At 38.8% G+C, this 13,554-nt stretch overlaps 2 long non-coding RNA genes across 2 annotated transcripts; one reads left to right on the top strand and one right to left on the bottom strand.

The window, feature by feature from the left end:
• Window positions 1–3,889: 3,889 nt before the first annotated feature.
• LOC149740191 (uncharacterized) lies at window positions 3,890–6,794 on the top strand. The gene is made up of 3 exons (XR_016384377.1): window positions 3,890–4,164; window positions 4,382–4,520; window positions 4,635–6,794. It is a non-coding gene; the product is annotated as an uncharacterized LOC149740191 (long non-coding RNA).
• A 791-nt stretch (window positions 6,795–7,585) lies between these two features.
• LOC149740190 (uncharacterized) lies at window positions 7,586–8,530 on the bottom strand. Its single transcript, XR_016384378.1, has 2 exons — window positions 8,090–8,530; window positions 7,586–7,898 (listed from the first exon to the last, which is right to left on the bottom strand). It is a non-coding gene; the product is annotated as an uncharacterized LOC149740190 (long non-coding RNA).
• Between the last annotated feature and the right edge of the window lie 5,024 nt (window positions 8,531–13,554).

Here is a 13,554-nt window from a genome sequence, read left to right as displayed (position 1 = left end):
TTTCGCACAAAAGTTTGGCCCAAAAATTTCGACCAAAAGTTTCGTCCAAACGTTTCGTCCAAAAGTTTCATCCAAAAGTTTCGTCCAAAAGTTTCGCCCGAAAGTTTCGCCCAAAAATTTCTACCAAAGTTTCGTCCAAAAGTTTCGTCCAAAAGTTTCGTCTAAAGTTTTGTCCAAAAGTTTGGCCCAAAAATTTCGACCAAAATTTCGACCAAAGTTTCGTCCAAAAGTTTCGTCCAAAAGTTTCATCCAAAAGTTTCGTCCAAAAGTTTCTTCCAAAAGTTTCGTCTAAAAGTTTCATCAAAGTTTCGTCCAAAAGTTTTGTCCAAAATTTTCAACCAAAAGTTTCGTCCAAAAGTTTCGTCCAAAAGTATCGTCCAAAAGTTTTGTCCAAAAGTTTGGCCCAAAAATTTCGCCCAAAAACTTCGACCAAAGTTTCGCCCAAAAGTTTCATCCAAAAGTTTCGTCCAAAAGTTTCGTCCAAAAGTTTCGTCCAAAAGTTTCGTCCAAAAGTTTGGCCCAAAAATTTCGACCAAAATTTCGACCAAAGTTTCGACCAAAAGTTTCGTCCAAAAGTTTCTTCCAAAAGTTTCGTCCAAAAATTTCGACCAAAAGTTTCGTCCAAAAATTTCGTCTAAAAGTTTCGTCCAAAAATTTCGTCTAAAAGTTTCGTCCAAAAGTTTCATCAAAGTTTTGTCCAAAAGTTTCGACAAAAAGTTTTGTCAAACTTTTGTCCAAACGTTTCGTCAAAGTTTTCAAGTTTTGTCCAAAACTTTTGTCCAAAAGATGTTTCAAAAAGTTTCAACCAAAAGTTTTGTCCAAAAGTTTCAACAAAAAATTTTGTCCAAAAATTTCGTCAAAGTTTTCAATTTTCGACCAAAGTTTCGTCTAAAAGTTTCGTCCAAAAGTTTGGCCCAAAAATTTCGACCAAAATTTCGACCAAAGTTTCGTCCAAAAGTTTCGTCCAAAAGTTTCATCCAAAAGTTTCGTCCAAAAGTTTCGTCCAAAAGTTTCGTCTAAAAGTTTCATCAAAGTTTCATCAAAGTTTCGTCCAAAAGTTTTGCCCAAAATTTTCAACCAAAAGTTTCGTCTAAAAGTTTCGTCCAAAAGTTTGGCCCAAGAACTTCGCCCTAAAACTTCGACCAAAGTTTCGCCCAAAAGTTTCATCCAAAAGTTTCGTCCAAAAGTTTCGTCCAAAAGTTTCGTCCAAAAGTTTCGTCCAAAAGTTTGGCCCAAAAATTTCGACCAAAATTTCGACCAAAGTTTCGTCCAAAAGTTTCGTCCAAAAGTTTCGTCCAAAAGTTTCGTTCAAAAGTTTCGTCCAAAAGTTTCGTCCAAAAGTTTCGTCTAAAGTTTTGTCCAAAAGTTTGGCCCAAAAATTTCGACCAAAATTTCGACCAAAGTTTCGTCCAAAAGTTTGGCCCAAGAACTTCGCCCAAAAACTTCGACCAAAGTTTGGCCCAAAAATTTCGACCAAAATTTCGACCAAAGTTTAGTCCAAAAGTTTCGTCCAAAAGTTTCTTCCAAAAGTTTCGTCCAAAAATTTCGACCAAAAGTTTCGTCCAAAAGTTTCGTTTAACTTTCGTTCAAAAATTTCGTCTAAAAGTTGCGTCCAAAAGTTTTGTCTAAAAGTTTCATCAAAGTTTTGTCCAAAGGTTTCGACAAAAATTTTGACCAAAAGTTTTGTCAAACTTTCGTCCAAACGTTTCGTCAAACTTTCGTCCAAACGTTTCGTCAAAGTTTTCAAGTTTTGTCCAAAAGATGTTTCAAAAAGTTTCAACCAAAAGTTTTGTCCAAAAGTTTCAACAAAAAGTTTTGTCCAAAAATTTTGTCAAAGTTTTAAATTTTCGTCCAAAACGTATGTCCAAAAGGTGTAAAAAAAAGTTTTGACCAAAATTTTTATCAATTTTTGTCAAAAAGTTTCGTCAAAAAGTTTTGTCCAAAAGTTTTTTTCCAAAATTTTCGACAAACTTTCCCCTTTCATCAAAGTTTTGTCCAAAGGTTTCGACAAAAATTTTGACCAAAAGTTTTGTCAAACTTTCGTCCAAACGTTTCGTCAAACTTTCGTCCAAACGTTTCGTCAAAGTTTTCAAGTTTTGTCCAAAAGATGTTTCAAAAAGTTTCAACCAAAAGTTTTGTCCAAAAGTTTCAACAAAAAGTTTTGTCCAAAAATTTTGTCAAAGTTTTAAATTTTCGTCCAAAACGTATGTCCAAAAGGTGTAAAAAAAAGTTTTGACCAAAATTTTTATCAATTTTTGTCAAAAAGTTTCGTCAAAAAGTTTTGTCCAAAAGTTTTTTTCCAAAATTTTCGTCAAACTTTCCTCCAAAAGTTTCGTCAAAAACTTTTGTCTAGAAGTTTTTTTCCAAAACTTTGTCAAATCTTTGTCCAAAAGGTTTGTCCAAAAGTTTTGTTAAAAAGTTTCGTCCAAAGTTTCGTCCAAAAGTTTCGTCTAAATGTTTCGTCTAAAGGTTTCATTAAAGTTTCGTTCGAAAGTTTCGTCCGAAAGTTTCGACCAAAACTTTTGTCCAAAAGATGTTTCAAAAAGTTTCGACCAAAAGTTTCATCAAAGTTTCGTCCGAAAGTTTTGTCAAAGTTTTTTCCAAAAGTTTTTTTCCAAAAGTTTCGTCCAAAAGTTTCGTCAAAAACTTTTGTCCAAAAGTTGTTTTCTAAAAGTTTCGTCAGAGTTTTCAAGTTTCGTCCAGAAGTTTCATCAAAATTTTGACCAAAATTTTCGTTCTAAAGTTTTTTCCGTTCAAGTTTTTAATAATTTTTGACAAAAATTTTCGTCCAAACTTTGACCAAAGTTTTCGTCCAAATTTTAATCAAAATTTTTGTCCAAAAGTTTCGTCCAAACGTTTTTTTCCATAAGTTTCTACGAAAAGGTTCGTCCAAACGTTTTGTCCAAAAGTTTAGACCAAGTATTTCGACCAAATGTTTGGTCCAAAAGTTTCGTCTAACAATTTCAGTTTAACAAAACGACTGCAAAAAGCTGCAAAGACTTTGCAGTTGATTCGGTCATGCATCAAACCACCCAAGCACCATCGAAAGCTACGCTGTGTGCGATAGACTACCAGTATTACCAATGATACGTAGGACTTCTGCTATCTAGAGAGAATTTGATCAAAATGGGAGGAAATTCAAAATTCCGAATGTCGGTCATCTCGTACGAGTTGGTGATACGCCATTCGGTGCTCTTGCGTATTTAAATCTTCGATTAATCGCGACCATAGGACAACCGGAGATGATCTTATCTATAGTCTACACTAATACTCGGGTAGTTTATTTTCAGATTAATTTCAGTTTCATTATACGTTATGTTGGCGAACTTCTAGAAAAAATAAATAAAAATTTAAATTAGCCCATTGTATAAAATCATTTATTTGTCATATAACGGGTAACAATGGTATAAAAATATTAAACGGTACAGACAAGCTGCACTTGCGCCAAGACGCTACTGACCAAGATAGGTAAAATAATAATTTTTTGTCCTAAAGTCACATATTTTAAACCTAAATTTTCTGCGCGATTACAACGGAATATAATTATTGATACGAACAAGTTTGTGGACCATAAATTATCGAAAAATGAGATTGATTTTAATATAAAAGGCTATTTTCCAAATATGTGATGATACTCATAATGCAGAACGACTACTAGCAAAAGTGACAAACTAAAATACAGTTAAAAGTCATACAATATACAACAGTAACAAAAAAATATATTTATTGATTTAAACGAAATAATAAGAATTTCAAGTTCAGAACTAGAATAAATGAAAACTTACCTTTTTCGTATTACAAGCCTATAATTTTTAGAACAGACATGAGGCCCAACACTGCCACCATTATGGGTGTGCGTAAAATAATATTTTATTCATCTGGCAGGTGGCGTGCAAGATCAGTTTACGTTGAAATTCAAGTAAAATATTTCTCGTTGCCGCAGCACGTGTGAGAAAACATCAGTTAGATTCATTCATCACGTTTACTTTTCATCACGTTGACTTGCTGGAGTCTAGACTGGAAACGAATGCTATACGAAAACTGAGAAAACACGATTGAAATCCAAGAACAGAACTTATTTCTGAGAAGTTGGTTCGGAAATCATTGAACGTTTTATATACGCACACTTGTATCATGTTGATTCATTGTTCAGAAAGCAACGATGTAAGTGGTTGGTTTGTTTTACTTGTATGTTTGGACTTTCGGTCATTTTGCTGTTAGTTTTGTTTTCTTCGTTGTTTTAATTAATCTGATCTTCGCTACCGCATTCGACGATTTAAAAAATGTTTGGTTATGGTTTGTTTCATTTTACTTGGTTATGGTTTGTTTCATTTTACTTTGAATTGAATTATTTTTTTAGTATGTTCATTTGTTTATGCAGATGACTAAGTCCGCGTTTCTTCTCTTGCTTGTCATCGGACTCCTCGTCCTCACCGAAATCGAAGCCAGTGCCATGTCATTATACCGCCGTCGAACACCTCTGACCCGCCGTAGATGGAATTGGAATCAAGCAGAGAACGGTAAATTAAGTTCCGATTTTTATTTGAAAAAAATACGATGCCATTTAGGCGAAATATATATCTCTTTTTTCATAAAATTCGCTGATCATGCTTAACTTGTGTTTCTGTTTACAGATAATGAATTCGCAGAAATGCAGGAAGCAGTCGATCGCTTTCTTGAATAAACTGGTGAACAGTTGGTGACGTTAATCCTAGTTCACCCGACGTGTAAAACGTAATCTGCTTGTGTCAATAAAAAAACATAAATCAAACCTGTTTCGTTACCGACCAAGGGGTATAGAAGCAAAAAAACTACGGAGCAGCAGCTAGAAGTGTTAACTTCGGGAGTCAAAATCTCATATTTAAACCTGGTGAAAAGTTTACAACAGAATATCGACGATAAAACTGAAACCGTTTCAAAAAGATTGAACCAATTGTTGGTAAATAAAGAGTAGGTCTGATCCCCGTATAGACAGCAAATATACTTATCAGAAAATAACCTACTCTAACAAAATAGATTGTCCATATAATTAAAATGTGTTGAACAAGAGACATATATAAACAAGTTGGCTTAACATTAAGTGTTTATGTATCTAAAATTCAACGTAACAAGAACGAATTTATTGTTTCAAATTTATTTCTTAGTTAATGTTAAATATTGTCTGCTGTAAACACGCGCAATTGCTTGCATTTTTAATTGAAAATTGAAAGCAAGAACTTTTTTAAAAGTTTACAAAAGTATCGGGGCTACTTAAACTACGGTTTATTCTAAAAACTGCAGGTGATATACTTGGGAGGTTTATTCCAAGAGTTTATTCTAATTTATGTTTTCTGACTAACGCATTATGTTGGCGAACTTTTAGAAAAATATTTAAATTAGCCATTATTATAAAAATACTAAAAGATAAAACGTTGGTATAAAAATGTAGTAGGATGGGGGAAGTTCGGACACATTTTAACTCTATTTTCTCGTCCAATGTGGTAGTAAACAAGGAACTTTTGAAGAAATTTAAAACTATATGCTCAAGACTCCCATAGACCAATGTTAACTGTTTAAAACACGATCAGGATCTTCGGATATTATGCGCCGAAGGTGTCCCATCTTCCCCCATACTTCTATATAGATAAAAAGTTGGTATAAAAATGTGAAGGTAATTAATACTTCCCAATATGCCGCGTTTCAAAAACAATTCATGTATTTACCAGAGCAGCCGTTTAGTTATAATATAACGTTTTATTGTGAAGCGAAGATTCCAACCACGCCCAGGAGGCTGCTTCGCTTGTGGTCGTTGAGGTTTTTTATACCAGGACCTCTCGCCAGTAGCCCTAGTTATACCTGGTTACTTAGATACGCTAAGCGGCGATCGACGCCACCCAAGTGTTCTAAGCATGCGAGATCGCGAACGAATAGAAACGCAACAACAGAAAAGATATACGAGAACTGCAACCTGTTCTGACCGTCTTATGAACTGAACTTACACCTCCCAACACACCATCGTTATACGTGGCTTACCGCGTAAAAGGAGGCGTACTGCAAGAAATTGGACGCAGCACACAAGAAATTGGACACTGCACGAACAAACTTCTGCTCTGGCATTGGCTAATCCAATGAATTAAGATATAAAAATATAAAAGGGGTGAGCTGTAGCACCTAACCATTCGCATCACATTTGTTTGTGTATATGTTTGTGTGTGGATCTTTCGGTGTAAAAAATTGTAGAACTGTAAATTCTGAGTCACCATGGTTGGACATCCTATAGGAGCTAACAATACAAAACCCCAATAGTTAGTTAAAGAATCTAATGGATCCAACGTTTTATTTTTATAAAGCGACCCAATACTTAAGGCTCCCGCAGTTAAGTTGGATACACTCCTATATATGGTGGCTGCCACATCATTGAAGTAGAAGTTGCATAGAGATTACGAACACGCAAAACATGTGTGCGAAATTGATTCCCAGTCATTGGCAGTTTTGCGAATAAAGAAAAACAAAAATGAAAAACGAAAACAAACACAAAAACGGAGCTCCGCGCAACGTGAACATAAAAGAAAAAGCGTCAATGAGTAAAAAAACGAAAAAGTCGCGTGAAAATCGGTAACGAACGCAAACATGCCAATGATTGAGAATTAATACGCACATCATGTATACAAAAACGTTCGACACCTCATGCAAGCCTCTTACCCGCCGCAATGACAACCCTATTCAAAGGACCCGACATGTACCGCTTATAATTTGTATTGAAATCCCGTCCGCTTTACATCGTTGTGACGTAATAAACCCCGAAGATGCCCGTACCATGGATTTATCAGAATATACCAGTTCACCTTGTGTATATAAGTGTGCATCAGTACATACAAAAATACCACCATTCCCAAACACCACCATACCCCAACACCACCATACCCCAACCCATACAACAATTTAATCACAGCAACAAAACATTCTCTATTGGCCAATATAATAAGCATAATAAACCGATAGTATTTTGCCGCCACAAACCGTCGCATCGCGTCGCAATAATTGTTTACGAAGTGGGGCAACTGCATAAGAACGGATTTTAGGAGCTAACTATTAATCGGTCCGACTGATTTTCGGAATCCGTGTATTCTTCGCCACAGCGTCGAGATTGCGTCGTATTTTCGCGCTTTGTCAATTCAAAAAAGGAATGACAAAATAAAATTACATCTGAAAAAATTTGTTTGTGTTTTTAGGGGCCTAACAGGGAGCTAACGTTTTTTGTTATTTTTTATCCCTACCCTGGTCGCAGGTTTGGCGGCCTAATTGTTTTGCAGTGGAACCCACCAGCTTTCGCTGACAGGAACCACCGGCGTGCGGGTTACGACCAGAACAGTCTGCTGTATAGGCCTGGGTGCAATGACACGTGTTGTGTCGGCCTGGTGCAGCGTCCCAGTGCTGTCTAATATGAACTTCCTAACAGCGATCCCTAGTTATATCGATGTCACTTCTATCTATCTGATGCCGACTGCCCGCCTTTCTGATAAGTGACACCAGGAGTATGGGTTAAAGTTTGGGAAAATATAACCTGCGCGCACCGTTCTTATGCAGGTTGTTTACACACACACACACACACACACATACATATACATAGGGAGAAGTAAAACCCAAGATTCCCAACCACGTTACATTACTGACGTGTACAAAGGTGGACTTAATTTGATCTTTTGATCTCCGTATACTTTCCCACCCCAAACCACATCACACACCGTGTACCACATAACCAATCGATTTTAAACAAGCATTCAGTAAGTATAAGGGACTTCTTATGCTACAGCTCACATAAGTTAGTATTTACATCGACTAAGAATAAATCCTAGTCTGGGTATATGCTATGACTCCATCTTCGTTCTTGAGCTTTTCATTTCGTCTTTCTCTCTTTTCTGTAGAAGGAATAAACCGTTATATTCGTTGATTAATTCTCTACTTAGTATTTTTTACAAGTATTTGTTACACAAAAACTGTTTTAACTATAATGGAATAGATACCGGTAAAAAATAATAATAAAAAAGGTGCCCATTTTTGAATGATATGTATTACGCAGAGTTCTCCCCCACCCTACTATACAACTTACCGCGGTTATGCAGGTTAACTTCGTAACGATCTTGCAGGTAGATATGTCGTTTAGAGGGTAACACATCGTTCTCCTTGTATGTTGTATAACTGTAATACAATAATCGGTTAATAAAATAAAACGGAATCATATTCATAAAAACGTAACAAAATATTTTTTACTGGAAACTTGATCAATGATCAGCCTTGATTATACCTACTGCATACCACCCTATAAGTCGCGTCATCTAGTATTCTAAATGGTATATAGTATAAGGTGCGGGGAGATGGGGCACCTTTTCTATTTTCCCGTTCAGTTTGGTAAACAAAAAATAATCAAAGAATTATATCCTATTCTCGCGTCTTCTATAGACCGTTATTAATTGTTTCGAACAGGATCAGTATATTTGAATATAATTTGCTAAATATGTCCCATCTTACCTCACATATATATCTTATAAACAAAAGGCTAATATACTGTAACAATGGGACAACACTAAAAGGAGGGACGGAGGGACGGAGGGACGGAGGGACGGAGGGACGGAGGGACGGAGGGACGGAGGGAAACTGAGTACTAAAAGGAGGGAAGGGAGGGACGGAGGGAAGGAGGGAAAATACCGTTACTAAAAGGAGGGAAGGAAGCAAAATGGAGGGACGGAGGGAAACAATAATTCCTTCGCTTAAACCCTATGGGCGGAGGGACGGAGGGAAACTATTTTTTACCCAAAATAAGTGGAGGGACGGTAGGGAAATGGTGGAGGGACGGAGGGAAACTATTTTGTAACTCAAATAAAGGAGGGACGGTAGGGAAACTATTTTTCACTCAAAATAAGTGGAGGGACGGTAGGGAAATGGTGGAGGGACGGAGGGAAACTGGTGGAGGGACGGAGGGAAACTATTTTTCACCCAAAATAAGTGGAGGGACGGTAGGGAAATGGTGGAGGGACGGAGGGAAACTGGTGGAGGGACGGAGGGAAACTATTTTTCACTCAAAATAAGTGGAGGGACGGTAGGGAAATGGTGGAGGGACGGAGGGAAACTGGTGGAGGGACGGAGGGAAACTGGTGGAGGGACGGAGGGAAACTATTTTTTACCTCAAATAAGTGGAGGGAGGGTAGGGAAATGGTGGTGGGACGGAGGGAAACTATTTTTTACCTCAAATAAGTGGAGGGACGGTAGGGAAACTGGTGGAGGGACGGAGGGAAACAATTTTTCACTCAAAATAAGTGGAGGGACGGTAGGGAAATGGTGGAGGGACGGAGGGAAACTATTTTTCACCCAAAATAAGTGGAGGGACGGTAGGGAAATGGTGGAGGGACGGAGGGAAACTGGTGGAGGGATGGAGGGAAACTATTTTTCACTCAAAATAAGTGGAGGGACGGTAGGGAAATGGTGGAGGGACGGAGGGAAACTATTTTTACCTAAAATAAGTGGAGGGACGGTAGGGAAATGATGGAGGGACGGAGGGAAACTGGTGGAGGGACGGAGGGAAACTATTTTTCACCCAAAATAAGTGGAGGGACGGTAGGGAAATGGTGGAGGGACGGAGGGAAACTGGTGGAGGGACGGAGGGAAACTATTTTTCACTTAAAATAAGTGGAGGGACGGTAGGGAAATGGTGGAGGGACGGAGGGAAACTATTTTTTAACCTAAAATAAGTGGAGGGACGGTAGGGAAATGATGGAGGGACGGAGGGAAACTGGTGGAGGGACGGAGGGAAACTATTTTTCACCCAAAATAAGTGGAGGGACGGTAGGAAAATGGTGGTGGGACGGAGGGAAACTATTTTTTACCTCAAATAAGTGGAGGGACGGAGGGAAACTGGTGGAGGGACGGAGGGAAACTGGTGGAGGGACGGAGGGAAACTATTTTTTACCTCAAATAAGTGGAGGGAGGGTAGGGAAATGGTGGTGGGACGGAGGGAAACTATTTTTTACCTCAAATAAGTGGAGGGACGGTAGGGAAACTGGTGGAGGGACGGAGGGAAACAATTTTTCACTCAAAATAAGTGGAGGGACGGTAGGGAAATGGTGGAGGGACGGAGGGAAACTATTTTTCACTCAAAATAAGTGGAGGGACGGTAGGGAAATGGTGGAGGGACGGAGGGAAACTATTTTCACCCAAAATAAGTGGAGGGACGGTAGGGAAATGGTGGAGGGACGGAGGGAAACTGGTGGAGGGATGGAGGGAAACTATTTTTCACTCAAAATAAGTGGAGGGACGGTAGGGAAATGGTGGAGGGACGGAGGGAAACTATTTTTACCTAAAATAAGTGGAGGGACGGTAGGGAAATGATGGAGGGACGGAGGGAAACTGGTGGAGGGACGGAGGGAAACTATTTTTCACCCAAAATAAGTGGAGGGACGGTAGGGAAATGGTGGAGGGACGGAGGGAAACTGGTGGAGGGACGGAGGGAAACTGGTGGAGGGACGGAGGGAAACTATTTTTCACTCAAAATAAGTGGAGGGACGGTAGGGAAATGGTGGAGGGACGGAGGGGAACTGGTGGAGGGACGGAGGGAAACTATTTTTCACTCAAAATAAGTGGAGGGACGGTAGGGAAATGGTGGAGGAAAACTATTTTTACCTAAAATAAGTGGAGGGACGGTAGGGAAATGGTGGAGGGAAACTGTTTTATTTGTTGGTGTACTGAGATTTTGGTGAAAAGTCATTGAAAACTAGTTGTGGGCTGAATTTAATGAAGTGTATTTGTTGTTTACTGTGCGTCCCTCCACTTTCCCTACCGTCCCTCCACTTATTTTGAGTGAAAAATAGTTTCCCTCCATCCCTCCACCAGTTTCCCTCCGTCCCTCCACCATTTCCCTACCGTCCCTCCACTTATTTTGGGTAAAAAATAGTTTCCCTCCGTCCCTCCACCATTTCCCTACCGTCCCTCCACTCATTTTAGGTAAAAATAGTTTCCCTCCGTCCCTCCACCAGTTTCCCTCCGTCCCTCCACCGTTTTCCTACCGTCCCTCCACTTATTTTGGGTGAAAAATAGTTTCCCTCCGTCTCCCCACCAGTTTCCCTCCGTCCCTCCACCAGGTTCCCCACCGTCCCTCCACTTATTAGAGGTAAAAAATAGTTTCCCCCCGTCCGTCCACCAGTTTCCCTCCGTCCCTCCACCATTTCCCTACCGTCCCTCCACTTATTTGAGGTAAAAAATAGTTTCCCTCCGTCCCTCCACCAGTTTCCCTCCGTCCCTCCACTTATTTTAGGTAAAAAATAGTTTCCCTCCGTCCCTCCACCATTTCCCTACCGTCCCTCCACTTATTTTGGGTAAAAAATAGTTTCCCTCCATCCCTCCACCATTTCACTACCGTCCCTCCACTCATTTTAGGTAAAAAATAGTTTCCCTCCGTCCCTCCACCAGTTTCCCTCCGTCCCTCCACCATTTCCCTACCGTCCCTCCACTTATTTTAGGTAAAAAAATAATTTCCCTCCGTCCCTCCACCAGTTTCCCTCCGTCCCGCCACCTTTTCCCTACCGTCCCTCCACTTATTTTGGGTAAAAATCAGGACCGGTATTGAAAAATAGTTTCCCTCCGTCCCTCCGCCCATAGGGTTTAAGCAAAGGAATTATTGTTTCCCTCCGTCACTCCATTTTGCTTCCTTCCCTCCTTTTAGTAACGGTATTTTCCCTCCTTCCCTCCGTCCCTCCCTTCCCTCCTTTTAGTACTCAGTTTCCCTCCGTCCCTCCGTCCCTCCTTTTAGTGTTGTCCGTAACAATGTGCTAGCAGCGACCGAACACTATAGGTTCTATAATAAAAAGGTACAAACTCACTTTTAACGTTGCAAAAGCAAAGCTGCAACGCCGACGTGTCACTCAAGGCATCTTTACTTGTGAGCGAGATAACATTGATGGGATTTAAGCAAGACTCCGATATTGCTTCAGTGTAGGTTCAAATATTTTAAACTTTTAAAGAATTTATTTTCAAACAATGCAACTGTAAGTCAGATTTAAATATTGAACAGTATAAAAATGCACTATATTGCCTATATTGGCATTAAAACAAGCCTTTATCGCAAACTAAGTGCCCTCACTGCACTGCAATATACAGCTTCCAACTTCTTAAACACTTGTTCCAAAACGAAGCATACCAAAAGAACAAACTGCGCCCCAAACTCACATGAGCAAAATGAAAAAAACGTGGAAAGCTTGGAGCTGATTGGTTAACTACTAGGAGCAACATTGAAAATTCGTGACGTAACATTGCTAAATTGTTATTCGCGCGAATTTCAAGCGCCTTTAAAAAAAAGTGTTGCCTTTAAAAAGCGAATTTACGATTTTCGTGATAGGATTGATTAAGCAGGCACTCTACATTTGGTAACACTGAGATCTATTTATAGCCACACTGGATTGTAAAGGTTACAGTAATAATTGATTTGTCAAAATCCCTACGAGTTTTGTAATCTCATAGTCAAAATTTAAGCAACAGTAATTATACTACACTGCTAGTTGTTCGTTTATACATCACTGAACGTAAGTAACAGAAACTATACAAATATATATTTAGAACACGGGAGTGATAATGTTTAAAAGCGGTCATTAATTTTGTGTTGATAACTTCTGTATTACTTTGGTCTATCCTCTATCCAGTCTATATCGTATAATGCGCTTTATTACATTGCCGTTGAACGAATCTTTTTATTTGGATTTCCAATTATATTTGCTAAATTGGAACGCAAGCAATGCCAGCAACAATCGAACCTCAGTTTCCCTTACAAGTGGTTTCGGCTTCAGACACCTCCCGACATGGATATGTAGTAGAGTGGGGGAAGATAGGACATCTTTTCATTCTATTTTCTTGTCCCACTTGGTAGTAAACGAAAAAAGTTTAAAAAATTATAAACCGTATCTTCGCCACGACCGTTGATAATTGTTTAAAACACGATCAGGATACTTGGATAGTATATATGTTAAAGGTGTACCGTCTTTCCCCACCCTACTATATATATAGTACTAGAAATATAAAAAAATTTGTATCGATGGGACATTACTGAAACAATATGTCTGCCCTTCTAAAATGGATATAATGGGAAAAGATTGTTTTGTTATCCAAAGAGCATAAGTGGTATTAAATGAAATTGGTGTTTAGTTCGTGGATTAATATATTAATGTATTGCATCAATCGATAAAGTGAGCATATTGTCCAAAGGAAAACTAAATAAATCGGTTCCGAATTCCAATATTTAAATACCAGTTTAGAAACACCTCATGGTATAGATAGCAGATTGGGGTAAGATGAGACACGTTTTCATTATTTTTTTAGCCTCATTTGGTGGTAAATAAAAAATATTTTCAAAATTAAATACCCGTATCCTCACGACTTTCAAAGAGCGTTGTTATTTGTGTAAAACACAATCAAAACATTTTAACATTATGTGCTGAGATAAAGCGTCCCTCTACCTATCCTACTATACATAATATTCATTTTATAAATGGACGTAGAATTAGTTATGTAGGCTATACGCAGATTCACTAAACG

This window comes from Ciona robusta, chromosome 2, assembly GCF_009617815.1.
Source record: "Ciona robusta chromosome 2, ASM961781v2".
In the NCBI taxonomy this organism is placed as follows: Eukaryota; Metazoa; Chordata; class Ascidiacea; order Phlebobranchia; family Cionidae; genus Ciona; species Ciona robusta.
This window is presented reverse-complemented; position numbering and strand designations above follow the sequence as displayed.